This window comes from Trachypithecus francoisi, unplaced genomic scaffold (assembly GCF_009764315.1).
Source record: "Trachypithecus francoisi isolate TF-2019V2 unplaced genomic scaffold, Tfra_2.0 Lachesis_group5, whole genome shotgun sequence".
Taxonomy (NCBI): Eukaryota; Metazoa; Chordata; class Mammalia; order Primates; family Cercopithecidae; genus Trachypithecus; species Trachypithecus francoisi.
Window position 1 is genome coordinate 17,369,952 of NW_022681470.1, and position 19,655 is coordinate 17,389,606.

A 19,655-nucleotide genomic window follows, 5' to 3' on the forward strand; every position below is an offset into this window, starting at 1 on the left:
GCTCCACTGCACTCTAGCCTGGGCGACAGAGCAAGACTGTCTCAAAAACAAAACAAAACAACCTCACGGGATACTACTTACAACTCATATGATTGGTTAAAATTTTTAAAAATCTCGCTGCAGAGATCGCGCCACTGCACTCCAGCTTGGGCGACAGACCGAGACTACGTCTTAAAAACAACAACAACAACAAACCTGTTTGCAGATCCGCCATATTGTCTGCAGAAGCTGGCGCTGAAGCTGCCACCACTTCTGCCGCCAAGTGTGAGCGAGCGCAGCCGCGATGGAGACCAGGGCAAGCCCAGGGAAAGGCAATTATCAAATGAAGAGCTCTAAGAACAATGCTCTAACCCTGAAGTAATGAAGCAAAACACGTGCAAGATTTTTTAAACGGAGAAATGTGGAGCTGATTAATGAAGAAGTTGCCATGTTGGATAGTCTTCTCATGGACTCCTAGGTGAGCCCTACTACTAGGGAGAGTGTGATCACAAGAGAGATGGTGGAGATGCTCTTTTCTGGTGATTCTGACCTGTGGTTAGCGACCACACAGAAATTCTGGAAACTGCTCTCCAAAGAGCCTAGTCCTCCAATAGATGAAGTTATCAACACTCCAAGAGTGGTGGATGGGTTTGTGGAGTTTCTGAAGAGAAATGAGAATTGTACATTACATTTTGAAGCTGCCTGGGCCCTAACAAATATTGCCTCTTGGAACCTCTCAGCAGACCAAAATTGTCATTGAAGCTGGGGCTGTCCACATTTTCATAGAGCTGCTTAATTCAGACTTCAAGGATGTTCAGGAACAGGACAGGCAGTCTGGGCACTGGGAAACATAGCTGGAGATAGCTCTGTTTGCCAAGATTACGTCTTGAACTGTTCCATCCTTAATCCTTTGTTAATATTCCTTACCGAGTCCACACGACTGACGATGACACGGAATGCAGTCTGGACCCTGTCAAATCTCTGCCAAGGGAAGAGCCCACCCCCAGAGTTTGCAAAGATCTCTCCCTGTTTGCCTGTGCTGTCTCGCCTACTCTTCAGCAGCGACTGGGACTTGCTGGCAAAGCTTGCTGGGCCCTTTCTTACCTGTCTGATGGCCCCAATGAGAAGATCCAGGCAGTCATAGACTCTGCAGTCTTCCAGAGATTGGTAGAGTTGCCGATGCACAATGATTACAAAATGGCTTCTCCTGCTCTGAGAGTCATGGGTGACATCGTCACTGGGGATGACATCCAGGCCCAGGTCATTCTTAACTGTTCAGCCCCACCTTACCTTCTCCACTTGCTGAGGAGTCCCAAGGAGTCAATCCGGAAGGAAGCTTGCTGGGCTATTTCAAATGTTACTGCTGGCGAAAAGCTGAACATTCTAAAAACCAGAGTGCCTCTTCTCCTCCAAAGGATTGCAGCTCCTCACCGGCAACAGTAAAAAGCTGGACAGAGAATCACTTTGAGGAGTCGACAGAAGTAGGCTTCAGAATGTCAGTAATAACAAACTTCTCCGAGCCAAAGGAACATCTTCTAACCCATCGCAAGGAAGCTAAAAACCTTGAAAAAAGGTTAGACAAATGGCTAACTAGAATAAACAGTGTAGAGAAGACCTTAAGAAGGGGACTTGCTGGGTTTTTCCTCCTTACACTATATTTTGGCTGCACACATATCTTTAACCCAGGAGCCTGGGGTAGACAAAGGAGGACTAACGTAATCAATTTGCACCTTTTAAAATTTTTCTTTTTTTCTTCAGTGGTGACCTCCTTCCTTTTTGTCTTTTTTCATTCTTCCCAGTCCTCTGCCCTGATTGATCTAACTCTTATCTTGGGTACTTGAGCAGACAGTATATTCCAGAGGTGGGAGGTGGGAGAGGAAAGAAGAAATCCAAAACAAAGTGTTTTTGCTCTGACAGAATATTAATCTTGTATGCTTGGATTGGGTTATTTAATTTTTTTTCTTTTGCACGTTTTCCTTTTATTAAGATTGCTCTTCCCAAGAGCCATGAGTTCCTGGTTTTAGTAAACCCAGCCATCAGCATTGCCTGGGACTAGAGGCTGATGGGAAGGCTACCATGAAACAAAAGTCCCTCCCTCCCTCTGACTCTTTGCTCAGACCTCTAGTTTGGGAGATCCTCCTCACTCTCCTGGAGGGTCCCAAGTACACGAGTGGGAGTGCAGGGGACGAGCACAGGACTTCACATGGGGCTTCCCACAGGTAGCTTCTGATCCCATTTTTCCTACTCACCTTCCAAATGGTGCAACCCAACTTCATTTGTTTACTTGAAAATTCCCCCTCCAGGTTGAGAGAACTTCTGAGATGGCTGTATTTTCTGCTAAGCCTGAGACAGGGGGCTGCGGTCGTTCCTTTCTCCTGAGGAGAAAGTCTTTGCTCTGGTGACCTATAAGTTGTAGAGTAGGTTGGAGTGAGAGTGTCGTGTATTGGGATGGCCAGGGATCCCTGTCTTTGGCTTTTCTTCTTCTTCCTCTTCTATAGTTGGGTCATGTATATTTTACTTCCAAAGGAGAGAATGTCAAAAAGTTCTGTATTTTTAAATATTCTATATATTAGGTAGGTCAATCTTAATTGGTCTCAAGAGGAAGAACTGTCTGTAATTTCTGTAAGTAGGATACTGTGAGGAAGACCAAAAAGAGATGTGTCTCCCTCTATCTAAGCTCACTCAGGAGGTCTGAGCTTGGTCCTTTTCCTCTCTGCTTGGATTCTGGACCACCACCTGGGACCAACCCTCAGCTCTGGAACCTTCATAAAGCAGGTCGGTGTGGCCTGATTGTCCCAGGGCCTGAAGGGAACAAGGATGAGCTCAGGGCCTGGTGAAGTCTGCTGCTCTGTCTTTAATGCTGACCATCCTGCTTGTACCAGGAAACCCAGAAGCAGTTTGTTTTCACAAATTGAATCTCAATGGCCATTGTCCACATAACTGATCACCTGTGGCTGCCTCTCCTATTTCTTATCTATTATCACTGAAACTTAAACTTAGTAGCCTGCTTTTTTTTTTTTTTTTTTTTTTTTTTTTTTTTAGCTATTGGTTATCTTCCCTGTTGGGATCCTTGTACCTGGTTTGGGTTTTCCCCTCCTTGTGACAATTATAATCCAGATGTTTTTTCTTTCTGTTTAAATTATGGTGGTGCATTGCCTCAGTGGCTTGCCCGTGCCTCTGGGTGGATTACATATGAGAGTAAAGCCACCTGTTTGGATGTGAGTAGAGGAAGTTGGTGTAGACCAGCTGTGGAGCTGAAGGCACAGTCTGTTGCACCCCCACCTCCCCACTGTGGGTAGTCAGAGGCATCCTGCTCCAAGCTCCGCTTTTCCTTCCTCTGAAACAGTGCCATTCTTGCTCCTACTGCTACACATCTCCTTTTGGCGCTGGTGAAATCCATGCCCCTCTGCTTATAAACCTAAAGTTCAGGTACTTATTGTTGGCCATTGGTCTTGAATTTGCCCTCTCCTGGTGCTGTGGTCCCACTTCAAAGCCATTTTCTGAGGAGGATGGTTTAAGGCTGGCAATTGTCCCTGAAAAAGCACACCCATGTTGTACCACTTTGGTGAGTCAGATGCCACTCATCAGCTTGGGAATGATGGCTACCAACCCGCAATCTCCCAGGAAGGCAGGGGGACAGAATCTTTTTTTCACTAGGCCTGCTACCTCCATTACAAAACCATTCTCTTACAGTTCCATAAAAAGGCCTCCCCCACCCAACCTCTACCCATTGTTCTCATCCAAAGGGCAGTTTAGTAGGATCTACTTTGTGCATCTCAAGTAACAGGTAAGTCCCTGTTATTGGGGCCAGATTCTTAGTGTAAGACATTCTTAGTGTAAGACACATCCTGCTTGCCTAGCTGTTCCTCCAAAATCTACTTTGACTTCACCTCCGGGTCCTGTACCAGATGAAAAATTTTTTTGGTCATCTGGCTGCTGCTCAAAGCCAGTTTTCCCTAAGAACTCCAAAGGCTAAAGTCTACTAGGGGCACAATGTGAGGATAGATTTCTCATCAGAGAAAAGTGGCCTCCGAGAGCTTTCATTTGTGTCTTCCCCAGACCGGCTTTTCCCGTTATCTTCCTTTAATCCCCTTTCAACCAACAGGTGAAGTTCTTTCAGCCCACAGAGGCAATAATATCATCTTTTACATGTGCTCCTCTCCTTTGGCCATGTAATGAAACAAAATATTATTTACTTAGCCCAGGCTTGAGAGCCACTGTTTGTGGGCAGTCTCCATCTGGATTCCAGACCCTGGCCTAAGTGAGGTAAGGCTTTCTGGTTATTGCCAGGATGGAGCCCTCTACCCCAGTCTGCTATAGGGAATACCCTAATTAGTTGAGGAATGCTTTTGGAATCCTGGCATGTTGGCATATGGCTGATCTATCCTTTTTAAGATCTCTGGTTGGGGGTATCTAGATATAGATTAGAGGGACAAGGAGCCTTTTTCTTGGTTGATGTGTTCAAATGCTTTTTTGAATGGTGCCAACCCCTCCAGGCATCCCACCCCCAAATCATCATCTTTAGTACTAACAGGGTCTCTGGTCTTAGAAGTCTGCCTTCAGACCCAGCTGACTCCAGTGACTGCCTGGCCTTGATGTTGGCTGCAACCTTCAGATAGAACCACAGGGGTTCCACCCACAGGCTGGCCAGCCTTGTTACCTGGGTCAGGGAATACAAATGGCTCCCCAGAGAGCAGGTGTTGATCTTAGTTTTCAGGGACCCTTTGTGTTCCCCCTTACGTAGACCCCATAGATCTACTCCATCAACTCTTCCATGAAAGCCATCTTCCAGGAGCCCTGTTTTTTGGAGCTGAACTACACAGATTATAGAGCCAAGATTGCGCCACTGCACTGTAGCCTGGGAGACAGGGCAAGACTCCATCTCAAGAAAAAAATAATAATAATATAAAAAGAGCCCATATCTTCATGAACTCTCAGACTCTGGAGTTGAGTATTGGCTTTTTTAGCCAGCTTTTGTAGGAACTGCCTTTGATTGACCTATTAAAGAAGGAAATGGGGTATGGAGTCCCAGCCACTCAAGAGACTGGATATCCCTCAAGAATGGCTTGGGTTACCAGCTATGGATCCTTGGAAGATTAAGCAAATCCTTCTCCTCACTGGTTTTTCTTTGCAAATTCATCTGCTTTGTTTTTTTTCCCCTAATAACTATAAACTCTGTCTATTTTCCATGTTCTCAGGGCCCCTGGGTAGACAGACACAGCTTGATTTCAGGGCAGACTTAGGCCAGGAAACCATGGCATTCAGTGTGCTGAGTCCAGACAAATGGTATTTATATACACATCTAAATGTGAAGAGAAAATGTAGTTCTTTAGGTTTCAAACTCTGTAATAGATATAAAACAAAAATAAAAACCTGCTGCAAAGTTCAAAAATATATAAAATTTTAAAAATCTGACAATACAAAGCATTGATGAGAACATGGAGCAACAGAAACTCTCATATTTTTCTGATGGGAATGCAAATTGAAACAGTCACTTTGGAAAACAGTTTGACAGTTTCTCATAAGTTTAATACACACATCATAGAATCCAGCAATTTCACAGTTACATGTTTACTTAGACATCCACACCAAAGACTTTTATGCAAATGCTCAGAGCATTTATTTATAATTGCCAACAATAGGAAACAGTCCAAATGTATATCAACAGGGGAATAAACAAATTATAATAATGCAATGAAATATTACTTCACAATAAAATAATGAACTACAGACACGTTGATATAGTTTAGATAATTGTCCCAGCCCAAATCTCATGTTGAATTGTAATCCCCAGTGGTGGACATGGGGCCTGGGGTGTGGTATCTGGATCATGGGGACAGATTCCTCATGGCTTGGTGCTGTCTTTGTGATAATGAGTTCTCACAAGATCTGGTCATTTAAGAGTGTGTCGCACCTCTTCTTTTCCCACACACACTCTCTCTCTTTCTCTTTCCCTCTATCTCTCTTTCTCTTTCTCTTTCTCTCTCTCTCTCTCTCTTTCTCTCACACACGAGCACATGTGCTTGCTCCTGCTTTTGCCATGTGACATGCCTGCTCCCACTCACCTTCTGCCATTATTCAAAGCTCACTGAGGCTTCACCAGAAGCCAAGCAGATGCCAGCACCATGCCTCCTGTAAAGCCTGCAGAGCTATGAGCTAACTAAACCTCTTTTCTTTATAAATTACCCAGTCTCAAGTATTTCTTTATAGCAATGCTAGAATGACCCAATACAGAAAATTGGTACTGAGGAGTGGGACATTGCTATAAAAATACATAAAAATGTGGAAGTGACTTTGGAACTGGATAGTAGGCAGAGGTTGGAAGAGTTTGGAGGGCTCAGAAGAAAACAGGAAGATAAGAGAAGTTTGGAACTTCCTAGAGACTAATTAAGTGGTTGTGATCAAAATGCTGTAGCGATGTGGACAGTGAAGTCCAGGTTGATGAGGTCTCAGATGGAAATGAGGAACTTATTGGGAACTGGGGTAAAGGCCTCCCTTGTTATGCCTTAGCAAAGAGCTTGGCTGCATTATGTTTATGCCCTAGGGACCTGTGGAAGGTTGAGCTTCAGAGTGATGATTTAGGGTATCTGGTGGAAGAAATTGCTAAGCAGCAAAGCATTCAAGAGTTTGCCTGGCTACTTCTAACAGCTTAGCATCAGATGTGGGAGCAAAGAAATGACTTAAAGTTGGAATTTATATTTAAACAGGAAGCAGAGCATAAAAGTTTGGAAAATTTGCAGCTTAGCCATGTGGTAAAGAAGGAAAAGACTTTTCTGGGGAGGGGAATACAGGCAGGCCATGGAACAAACACTTATTAGAAATATTTGAATAACTAAAAAGGAGCCAAGTGTTAATACCCAAGACAATGGGAAAAAAGCCTGGAAGGCATTTCAGAGATCTAAGAGGAAGCCCCTCCCAGGTCTGTAAAGGAAAAGTGATTTCATGGGCCAGACTCAGGGCCCTGCTTCTCTGAGCAGCCTCAGGACACTGCTTCCCACATCCCTGCCACTCCAGCTCCAGCCGGGGCTCAAAGGGGCAGGGGCCTAGGTACAGCTGAAACTGCCACTTTGGAGAATGCAAATTATAAGCTTTGGTGAATTCCACATGGTGTTAAGCCTGCAGATGCACAGAATGCAGGAGTTAAGGAGGCTTGGCAGCCTCCACCTAGATTCCAGGAGAGATATTGAAAAGCCTGGGTGCCCAGGCAGAAGCCTGCTGCAAGGGTGGAGCCCCCACAGAGAACCTCTACTAGGGCAGTGCAGACAGGAAATATGGAGTTGAAACTCCCCCAACAGAGTCACCACCGGGGTGCTGCTTAGTGGAGCTGTGAGAAGGATGCCACCATCCTCAAGACCCCAGAATGGTAGATCCACTGGCAACTTGCACCCTGCACCTGGAAAAGCCCCAGGCACTCAACAGCCTGTGAGGGCAGCCACAGGGACTGAACCTTGAAAAACCACAGGGACAGAGCTGCCCAAGACCTTGGGAGCCCAACCCTTGTACCAGTGTGCCTTGGATGTGAGACATGGAGTCAAAGGAGATTATTTTGGAGCTTTAAGACTTCACGACTGCCCTGCTGGGTTTCAAACTTGTATGGGACCTATAGCACCTTTTTTTTTGGCCAAACATCTCTTTTGGAATGTTTATCAATGCCTGTACCCCGCTTGTATCTTCAAAGTAATGAATTTGTTTTTGATTTTACAGGCTTATAGGTGGAAGGGACTTGCCTTGCTTCAGATGAGACTTCGGACTTTGGACTTTTGAATTGATGCTAAGTGAGTTAAAACGTAGGGAGACTATTGGGAAGTCATGATTGTATTCTGCATTGTGAGAAGGACATGAGATTTGGGAGGTGCCAGTGATGGAATGATATAGTTTGGATATTTGTCCCCACCCAAATCTCATGTTGAATTGTAATCCCCAGTGCTAGAGGTGAGGCCTAGTGGGACATGTTTAGATCGTGGGGGTGGGACCCTCATGGCTTGGTGCTGTCTTCATGATAGTGAGTTCTTGAGAGATCTGGTCATTTAAAAGTGTGTGGCACCTCCCCAGCCCCTGATCCCATTCTCTTTTGCTTCTGCTCTCACCGTGTGAAGTGCCTTTTCCCACTTTGCCTTCTGCCATAAGTACAAGCTTCCTGAGGCCTCCCTAGAAGCAGATGCCGACACTATTTCCTCTACACTCTGCAGAACTGTAAGCCAATTAAACCTCTTTTCTTTTTTTGAGACACTTTGTCACCCAGGCTGGAGTGCAGTGGCATGAACATGGTTCACTGCATCCTCGACCTCTCAGGCTCAAGCAATCCTCCCACCTTAGCCCACTAAGTAGCTGGGACTGTAAATGCACACCAGCACTCCTGGCTAATGTTTGCATTTTTTATAGAGATGGCATTTCGCCATGTTGGCCAGGCTGGTCTTGAACTCCAGATCTCAAGCAATCTGCCCACTTTGGCCTCCCTAAGTGCTGTGATTACAAGCATAAGTCACTGTGCCTGGCCAAACCTCTTTTCTTATAAATTACCCATTCTCAGGTATTTCTTTATAGCAATGCAAGAATAGCCTAACACACACACACAACAACAACACAGATGAATCTCAAATCATGATGTGAAGTGAAAGAAATCAGACACAAAAGGTTACATATACTGTGTTCCACTTATATAGAGTCTAGAAAAGGCAGAAAGGGATAGAAACAGAAAATAGGTAGGTAGCTTAGGGACCAAGGATTGAGGGAGAGAACTGATTGCCATCACTCCAAAAGTTCCTTTGTGCCCCTCAAGGAAACTTGTGGAGTGATGGCAATGCTTTATATTTGATTGAGAGAGTGGTTGCACAACCTAATAAATTTGTTAAAACTCATTGACCTAGCCACTTAAAAGTGGTGAACTTACTTTATGTAATAAAATATTGAATATCATTTATAAGTTATTTTATCCCTGTATTCATTTGTTTTGCTATGTAACAAATCATCACAGATTTAGCAGCTTAAAATTCTCACTGAGCTCACAGGCCTGTCAGTCAAAAGCCTCGTAGGCTGTTGCTAAGCTCTTGGTTCGGGGTGTTACAAGGCTGAAACTAAGGTGTTGATCAGGTGGTGTTCTTGTCTGGATCAGTTCTCAGTTCCCAGAGGCTACCTATAATCCTTACCACATGGCCCTCTTCATTTTCCATCCAGCAATGGCACATTGAATCCTTCTTAGACTTTGACTCTCTGACTTTTTCTGCAACTAGCCAGAGAAAACCCCCAGCCTTAAAAGGCTGCTGTGATAGGGTCAGGCCCACTTGGAAAATCTTCCTGTCTTACGGTCAACTGAGCCATATAACACAACCTTATTATTAGAGTAAAATCCATCATATACACAGACCTGGGATTAGACAGGGAATACTCAGGAGTAGGGAGCAGAAATTCTTGGTGCCATCTTAGAATTCTGCCTGCCACAATATCTGCAGAAATCTTCCTTTAGAAATTAAATTTCATGTAATTATACATTGAAAATAATACCCTTTTGAAAAAGATAAAATTACTGTCATGTGTCATGTTAACAATAGGAATATGTTCTAAAAAATGTGTTGTTGGGTGATTTTTGTCTTTGTGTAAATATCATAAAGGGTACTTATGCAAATCTCCATGGTATAGCCTACTACTTCCCGAGGCTACATATAGCCTATTCTCCTAGGCTACTAACCTGTACAGCATGTTACTATACTGAATACTGTAGGTGACTGAAGCACAATGGTAAGTATTTGTGTGTGTAAGCATACCTAACCATAGAAAAGGCACAGTTAAAACATGGTTTTCTAATCTCATGGGATCCCCATTGTATATGTGGTCTGTCATTGACTGAGATCTCGTTACGTGGTACATGACTGCATTTAAATTTGGGGTTGTCCGAGAAAATCTGGGATATAGTGTTGCCATATGATTTAGTTACTTTCCTGCTACTTATGTTAGGATAGGACAGAGGGGGACTAGGCTAGCATGTTTTGAATGCTTACCCATGTGGCAGACACATGCTAGACATTTTACATACATAAAGCATCAAATGGTCTCTGATTCAAAGGAAATGGTGGGGGTGGAAGTAGAGAGGGGTGGGAGGCAGACACAGTTTCCAGTGCACAGTGTAGGAGGTGGGTGGTGTATGTCAGAATGTAAAGCTGGGCCACTTGGATTCTGTCCCCAATAAGGCAAAGAGTAGAACCAAAAATGGGGTGGTTACAGTGATGAATCCATAACTAGTCTCCATTTAGGTGTCTGGGGCAGAGCTTCTCAACCATAGTGTGGCTGGACAAATCTCTTCTTGCAAGCTGTACCAGTGTCATCATTTTTAAGATGTGCTATCAGGTAAAAGATTGTGCAAAGTACTAGTCTGAGGTATAAGACATAGCTCCTGTAGACGTGAGAAAGAATGCGAAGGACCGAGGCAGGACAGAAGCATGCCTCACGAGAGATGGTTCTGGGGTGGGAATTTGTCCTGAAGTCTTATCAAAGTGCTTAGCATATCCTTTCTATGCTATAAGGCAGTAGATAGGATTTAGGGATTTAGGAGTTGGAGGACCCAGGGCTTTGATAGGCTCCCCAACTGCAGACCACAGAAGGAACTGGGTGGAGATTGTGCCAAGACCACAGAGCAGGTTGAAGGGTGAGCTGCCTGCTGCCTGGCTCAACTGTTCTCAAGGGCCCCATGAGCATCAGCACTAATGCCTCAGCCTACACAGTGGACGTTGAGCTAAGCTCAGCCAAGGCGAGGCGCTATGGTGGAAAGGGTGGATTCTGAACTGTGACACGCCTGGGATTCTTTCCCTATTCTACCACATACCAGCTTTGAACCTCCAGGTAGATTTATAAAACCTGTCTGAGTCTCAGTGTCCACATAGGTAAAATGGCCCTGCTGCTCATGTTTCCCTCAAATGGTTGCTATGACCATGACAGGAAGTTGCTGCCCGGAACAATAGATGGTGCGAGGTGGTGTTTTGACAGCTCCCAGCTAAACTGGGCTTCCAGTCCCAGAGCAGCTAGCAATCTGCCCTAACAGGAAATGAAAAGGAGCTGAACATGGGTATTTACTGTGTGCCTTTCGAGGGATACTTCTTTTACCTGGTGGATAGCCTAATGCCTAGTTCAACCTGCAACCGGATCGGGGGGGTGTTCCTCACTTGGGGAACTTGTTTATACTGGCAGATGCCCTTGTGGCTCTTGTCCAAGCTGTGTCTAGTTTATGCCTGACTATTGCCCTCATGCTGGGAGCCTGACCTTGTGTTCTCCCAGTGTCCCAGAGAAACTCGGCCAGGGGACAGCCCCTGGTTCTTCAGATGGAAGGCATAAAGTCAATACATCATCACAATAGGAAACAAGTGCAAACATTTTCCTGGGAGAGAACAGCACAGTGATCAGGAGGGCAGCCTCCATCCCTGGGTCAGGAGAGGCAGGAATGAAGAGTCAGGTAGAAAGAGAGAAAGAGACGGCAGGCAGGGTGAGGGGAGAGCATGGCAACTAGCACCATACATAAAAGAATAGGATCTGGGTCACGTCAAGTTCCTGGGAAAATGCCTGAATGGTCCATTTAAAGGAAGCAGTGGGAAAGTGAGGAGCCCAGTCTGGCTAGGCAGGAGAGAGGCCTCTGAATTCTTATCTGTGGCCACTGCTTAAGCCATTTGGGTGTGGTGTTCTCCTTCTAACACCTAGGCAGCAACTTTTGCTGTGTAGAGAGCTTAAATACATCTGGTGGAGAGTCTGGCTTTATTGTGGCCTGGGGACATGGACCCATGGCAGACAGGTGAGACCGCATAACTGTCTTCTGCTGCACTGCCCCACTCTTTGTATCTGGACTCGGGCCCCAGTCTCTAATTCTCTGTCCAGCTCTTTTGTTTTGTAGTTTGTTTTTTATTTTTTTAATTGGCAAATAAAATTTTATATATTTATGGTATAAATATACACATGATATTTTAATACATGTATACAATGTAGAATAACTGAATAAAGCTAATTAACATACCTATTCTATCACATACTTACCCTTTTTTGTAGCAAAAACATGTAACATGTACTCTCTTAGCAATTTTCAAGTACATAATATATTGTTATTAACTATAATCACCAGGTTGTATAAAAGACCTCCTAAACTTACTCCTTCTATCTAACTGAAATTTTGTATTCTTCACCAGTATCTCCCCAAACTCCCCTCCCCCAGCTCCTGGCAAGCACCATTTACTCTCTGTTTTTGAATTTAACTTTTTTAGGTTCCACATATAAATGGTATCATGCAATATTTGTCGTTCTGTACCTGGCTTATTTCACTTAGCAGAATGTCCTCCATGTTTATCCATGTTTTTGAAAATGACAGAATTTCCTTCTTTTTAAAAGTTGAATAGTATTCCATTATGTATATGTACCACATTTTCTTTATCCATTGATAGACACTTGGGCTGATTTTCTAATTTGGCTATTGTGAATAATGCTGTAATAAACATGAGAGTGCAGCTATCCCTTCAACATACTAATTTCGTTTGCTTTGGATATATACCCAGAAGTGGGATTGCTGGATCATATGGTCGTTCCATTTTTAATTGTTTGAGGAACCTCCATGCAGTAACAGTGTGCAAGAGTTCCCTTTTCTCCACGTTTTCAACATATCATGTTATTTCTTATCTTTTTGCTAATAGCCATCCTAAAGGGTGTTAGATGATATCTTTTTGTGGTTTTAATTTGTATTTTCCTGATGATTAGCAATGCTGAACATTTTAATATGCCTATTGGCCACTTGAATGTCTTTTTTTTCCTTGTATTTGTTGTTTTTATTTATTTATTTTTAATTAAAAAATGTTAGTTGACATATAATTGTACATATTTATAAAGTGCAGTATGTTATTTTGATACCTGTGTACAATGTGTAATAAATGAAGGTAATTAGCAAATCCATCAACTCGGATATTTATCATTTCCTTGTGTTGGGAACATTCAAAATCCTCTCTTCTAGCTATTTGCAACTATGCAATAAATTGTTATTAACTATAGTTATTCTCTGGTGCTATAGAACACTAGAACGTATTCCTCCTACCTGGCTTGTAATTTTGTAATCGTTAGCCAACCTCTCTCTATTCCCTCTCCCCTCTACCCTTTCCAGCCTTAGTAATCACTATTCTACTCTCTACTTCTATGATATCAACTTTTTTTTGCTTCCACATATGAATGAGAACATGCAGTATTTATCTTTGTGTGTCTGGCTTACTTCCATTTCCAGTATTCCATTGTGTATATGTACTGGTTTCTTTATTCATTCATCTGTAGATGGACACAGGTTGATTCTATATTTTGGCTATTACGTATAGTGCTGCAATAAACAAGGAAGTGCAGATATTTCTTTTTTCTTTTCTTTTCTTTTTTTTTTTTTTTTTGAGATGGAGTTCTGCTCTTGTTGCCCAGGCTGGAGTGCAATGGCACGATCTCGGCTCACGCAACCTCCGCCTCCCAGGTTCAAGCGATTCTTCTGCCTCAGCCTCCCTAGTAGCTGGGATTACAGGCATGTGCCACCATGCGCGGCTAATTTTGCATTGTTAGTAGAAATGGGGTTTCTCCATGTTGGTCAGGTTAGTCTTGGACTCCCGACCTAAGGTGATCTGCCCACCTCGGCCTCCCAAAGTGCTGGAATTACAGGCATGAACTACTGCGTCTGGCCATGAAAGTGCAGATATTTCTTTAGCATACTGATTTCATTTCCTTTGAATATATGCCCAGTAGTGTGGCTGGATCATATGGTAGTTCTATTTTTAGTTTAGTTTAGTTTAGTGTTTTTTTTTTTTTGTAAAAATAGGGGCTTGCAATATTGCCTAGACTGATCTTCAGCTTCTGGCCTCAAGCAGTCCTCCTGCCTCAGGCTTCCAAAGTGCTAGGATTACAGGTATGAGCCACTGTACCTGGCTATTTCTAGTTTTTTGAGGAATTGCTATACTGTTTTCCATAATGGCTGTGCTAGTTTACAGTCCCACCAACAGTGCATAAGAGTTTCCCTTTCTGCATATCCTTGCTAACATTTGTTATTCTTTGACTTTTTGATAATAGTCATTATAACTGGAGTAAGATGATACCTCATTGTGGTTTTGATTTGCATTTCCTTGATGATTGTAATGTTTAACATTTTTAAATATACTTGTTGACTGTATACATATCTTCTTTTGAGAGATGTCTATTCAGATCATTTGCCCATTTACAATCAGGTTACTATTATTATTATATTTTGCTATTAAGTTGTTTGAGTTCCTTATGTATTTTGGATATTAACCCTTCATCAAATATGTGGTTCACAAATATTTTCTCTCATTCTGTAGGCTGTCTCTTCACTCTGTTGATTATTTCCTTTGCTATGCTGAAGCTTTTTTGTTTAATGCAGTCCCATTTGTCTGTGTTTACTTTTCTTGCCTGTGCTTTTGGGGTGATATCCAAAAATTATTTGCCCAGGCCAATGTTAAGAAGCTTTTCCCAATGTTTTCTTCTAGTAGTTTTACAGTTTCAAGTCTTACATTTAAGTCTTTTTTCCATTTTGAGTTGATTTTTGTATATGGGGTGAGATAAGAGTCTAGTTTTATTCCTCTGCATGTGGATATCAAGTTTTCCCAACATTATTTATTGAAGACACTGTCCTTTCTCCATTGTGTGTTCTTGGTACCTTTCTCAAAGATCAGTTGACTGTAAATGCATCGTTTATTTCTGGGTCCTCTGTTCCATGGGTCTATATGTCTGTATTTGTACCAATACCATTGATTTTTTGGTTACTATATCATTGCAGTAGATTTTGAGACAGATAGTGTGATGCCTCCAGCTTTGTTCTTTTTGATAAAGACTGCTTTCTTTGGGTATTTGGGATCATTTGTGATTCCATATGAATTTTAGATTTTTTTTTCTATTTCTGTGAAAAATGGCATTTTGATAGGAATTGTATTGAATCTGTAGGTCACTTTGGGACATTATAACAACATTAATTCTTCCAATCCATGAACATGGGATATATTTCCATTTATTTGTGTCTTCAATTTCCTTCTTCCATGTTTTATAGTTTTCAGTGTATAATTTTTTTGTCCCTTTGGTTAAATTTTTTCTAAATATTTTAATTTTTGATGCTATTGTAAATGGGATTTTTTTTCTTGGTATGTTTTTCAGGTAGTTGATTATTGTGTATAGAAATCCTACTAATTTTTGTATGTTGATTTTGTATCCTGCAAATTTACTGAATTTGTTTATTAGTTCTAACAGTTTTTTGGTGAAGTCTTTAAGATTTTCTATATATAAGGTCATATTGTCTGCAAACAGAGATAATTTCACTTCTTCCTTTCCAATTTGGATCCCTTTTATTTCTTTTTCTTGTCTAACTGCTCTGGCTGGGACTTTCAGTACAGTGTTGAACAGAGGTAGTGAGAATGGACATTTTTGCCTTGTTCCTGAATTTATAGGAGAAGCTTTCAAATTTCCGCTATTGATAATGATGCTAGCTATAGGCCCTGTTCAGTTCTTGCTTGTCCCTTTTCCTCTTCCGTTGGGGTTGGACCCCATCCCCTGTCCATGTGGCTGATAGCTAGTGTCCTTTTCCCAATAAAACTGTCACTCAAATCCACAAGGATGCTGTGTCTTGACATTGGCTTCATCAACCAGTTTGGATCCCTCAGTTCTAGGGCTGGACTTTTCCATACCCATTGGGATCCTAAGGCACTCTGCATGTGATTGTGGTTTTGGAAGCCTTTTCTACTGGCCCTGGTTTCTTTCTCTCCTTCTCCATCCTGCACTGCCAGATCTCGGAATGGTTTTACCTAAGTTCTGATAGCTGAGGGTTGAGAAGCAAGGGGAGGCAGCACCAACATGCATAAGGACCTATAGATTTCCTCCCCACCCAGGAGAGACAGTGCTGGGAAGGTGCATTGGGTGGTGAAGAAGGGAGGGAAGAGGCTTCTCAGGAGAGGGCAAGAAGGGGAAGCACATTCAAGGTGGAGAGCTTAGCCCAGGTACATTGAAGGACAGGGAAACACCCTGTCTGACTGGAGGGAAGGGTGGGGTTGGGTAAAGAACCCACCCAGGGAAGCCATGATGACTTGAATCCCATTTTTCTTCCCCAAAGCTGCCATGTCCCTAGTCACTGTTTTGCTAAGACATATTCTTTCCTCTAGGTTTTCCCATATCAGAAAGTGGCACCATCTACTACCCAGCTGCTTGAGTAAAATACCCAGCACTTACCTTGGATGTCTCACTCTTCCTTTGTGTCCCAATTCACCACCAAGTCCTGTTGGTTCTACTTGAGTTGATTTCTAATCAGTCCAATTCCATCCTCACCCTTCTAGTCCAGGCTATCATCCTCTTTCCCCTGGACAATCACAGTACTCTCTTTTGCTGATCTTCCCTTTTTAACTCTTACCCCCTTAATCCACTCTCCATTCAGCAGCTACAGTACATTTTTACAATTAAAAATTTTTTTTTATAATTCCTTTTTTGTTTATGTTTGACACATACTAATTGTACATTTTATAGGGTACAGTGTGATATTTCAATGCATGAATGTGTTGTATAATGATCAGATTGGGGTAATTACCATATTTCTCACTTTAATCTCTTATCACTTCTTTGTAGTGACAACATTTAAAATCTTATCCTCTACCTATCTTGAGATATACACTACTTCGTTACTTGCTGTAGTCACCAGTCACCATACTGCGTAACAGAACGCCAGAACTTATTGTTTCATCTAACTCTAACTCTGTACCTGTTGATCAACTTCTCCCAGTCCCCTTCGCCCCACAGCCCTCCCCAGCCTCTAGGAACCACTATTCTACTCTCTACTTCTATGAAATAAACATTTTTTGATTCCACATATGAGTGAGATCAAGTGGTGTTTGTCATTCTGTGCCTGGCTTATTTCACTCAACATAATGGCTTCCAGTTCCATCCATGTTGCTGCAAATGACAGGATTTCATTCTGTTTTATGGCCAAACAGTATTGTGTGTGCATATATATATATTTTTTCTTTATCTATTCATTTTCTTCTGCACTTTCTTTACCTATTCATCTCTTCATCTGTTCATCTTATCTGTTCATCTGTTCTTTTTTATTCACACCATATTTTCTTTATTCATCTAATGGACAGTTAGGTTGATTCCCATCTCTTGGCTATGGTGAATAATGCTGCAAAAAAACATGAAGGTACAGATGTCTCTTTGGCTTGCTGATTTCATTTCCTTTGGATATATACCCAGTTATAGGATTCCTTGATCTACAGTGATTTAAAATACACACACACACACACACACACACAACACACACACATACACAAAACTATCCTTCTTAATCACAGCTTCAATTTCTTCTATTGCTTCCCCTTGATCTTCTAATAAAAAGCTTCCTACCGGGGGGTTGCATCCTATGAGGACATAGCCCTTGCTGACTCTCCATCTCATGTCCTTCCCTTTGCTCATTGGCTCCAGCCCTTCTGGCCTTCTTGCTGCTCCCAGAATACACTAAGCCCTTTCCAAACTTCTGCCCTTGTACTTGTTGTTCCTGCTTCCCAGAACGCCCCCCACACCCACCCCACCCACGCACATCACCCACCTGGCTGCTGGGGAAGCCTTCTCTGACCACCCATATAAGTGTCACAGTCCTTCCTCTTTACTGCTATTTTTCCTGGTTCTTTTCCTTTCTTGAAAGAACTTTTCACAATCTGCAATTTTCTCACCTTCTGTTTATTTACTTTTCTGTGGTTTGCTCCCTGGCCAGAAAGCATAGTGTTAAGAGTGAAGACCATGTCGGTCTTGCACACTGTTCTATCCTCAGAGCCTAGCAGTGTGTGTTATACATAGTAGGTCCTCAAAACTGTAATTAAATGAGTGAATGAATTAGTGATAGATGAATAAGCAAGAGGAAATGCTGGCCCTACAACCTTGCTCAGGAAGTGCACTTCACCCACATTGCTGAGCACAAGGGGGAGGCTGGGATGTGGTTTAGGAGGGAGAGAAGACTCAAGCTTGGGAGGGTGCCAGGGCAAACACCAGTGGTATGAATGCCCAAACTTCAAAGGGGCCAGAGAATACACACTCTGACTTCTCTCTGGATTAAGATCTCGCCAAGGGAGTCCCCATTTCCAAGCCAAATTCTTCTGGCTGTGGAGGCAGCTACAGAGGCTGGGAGGGCAGGTATCCTACAGTCCCACATGTGACAGAGATTAAAACTCAACCCCACAGGGCCCACCAAGCAGCTTAGCCGCAGAATCTGCCTCTGCTCTTTGCCAGACATTCCAGTACATTCCACTCACCCTTCTCTTTGGCCTCCAGCAGCGGCAAATACATAAAGGCCTCTTTCACCACACACACATGCCTTGTATGTACAGGCTCCGGGCTATTTAAGCAAGGCCTAGAACTCTGGCTGTGTTTCAAAGATGAAGTGATTCTGATATTTATAGCTTTAGTGAGGGCTTTGGGCCTTTGGGGTGAAAAGCACTAAGTAAACTTTAGCTCTTGGAGCCCAGTTGTCTGTGATGTTCCTTCATCTGAAGTACAGCTTATTAGCAGTTCTGACTGCAGTCCTTGTAGAGAAACTCACGATTTGCTCCCTGTGGTCAGCATACACCACACAGTCCCCAAAGCAATAGTGTGAGGGCATTCTCAGAATTCGTGCTTTGTATAGCACTTCTCATTTCCCAGGAAAGGGATAAGTTCTTGTTGAATGGAAGACCATGTAGCCCAGAAAGCCAAGAGTAGGATTGGGGAATGTGCCATTCTCTTCTTCCTTTTCTTCCCATTAGGCTGTTTTGGAAATCTCATCACCTTTATGAAGTCTGTCTACACAATGGACCCAGAAACAGTCTGCAGGGAGATGTTCCACTGAAGGGAAGGAAATTCAGCTATGAACGCTAGGTATCTCAGCCAGCAAAGCTCTGGTCACCAAACTTGCAAAAGGAAAAAGAAGAAAAGGAAGAGAAAGAATTCTGGACATGAGTTGGGGCTGCTGAAGGGAAGCCAAGAGGCAAGGATATTTGAAATGTCGCTGGCTGGAGGTATTTAGAGGAGAGCTCCAAAAAGGAGTAGATGAGTCATAGAGGAAATGAAAACCTCCCTGTTGGCCAGGAAATAAAGTCACAGGACAACTTATTGAAGACCTTATGTTCTCAAGTATTTATAGCAGAGAAAAGAAATAATTGGTTTGGCCAAAAGGCTGCACATGAAGCCTCTGTCCAAGGTCACGGACAGAGGTCCAACTTTCATTGGAGGTTGGAGGCCCAACATGGGGCTGAAAGCCACACATGCTGCAATTTTTGAAAAGCTCATGATGTTCCAGGGGTGCGACATTCCTTACCTTGTCTAAACATTACCATAGCTCTGGAAAATTGGCATTTTGATCCCTATTTTCAGATGAGCAAACTGAGGTTCAGACATGGCTACATTTTTCTTTTTCTTCCAAAGTCATAAAGCTGGTAGCCCACACTTAGCTCCCTTATCCAACTGTGGGGTGATACGAGACAGCATGGTATATTGAAAATGGCACAGATTCTGGGATCAGACAGGCTTAGGCTTGAACCCCAACTCTTACCACTTACTAGATGAGTGACCATGGGGAAAGCATTTTGGAGTTCAATTTCTTTATCTGTAAGAATTAGTATTATTCCTCAACAAAACACTTGCAAAGAGAATTCAACAACACATTAAAATGA

At 42.8% G+C, this 19,655-nt stretch overlaps 1 pseudogene; it reads left to right on the plus strand.

Annotated features, from left to right (window-relative positions):
- Positions 1-230: 230 nt before the first annotated feature.
- LOC117076435 overlaps positions 231-19,655 on the plus strand; it is a 105,668-nt pseudogene continuing 86,243 nt past the window's right edge.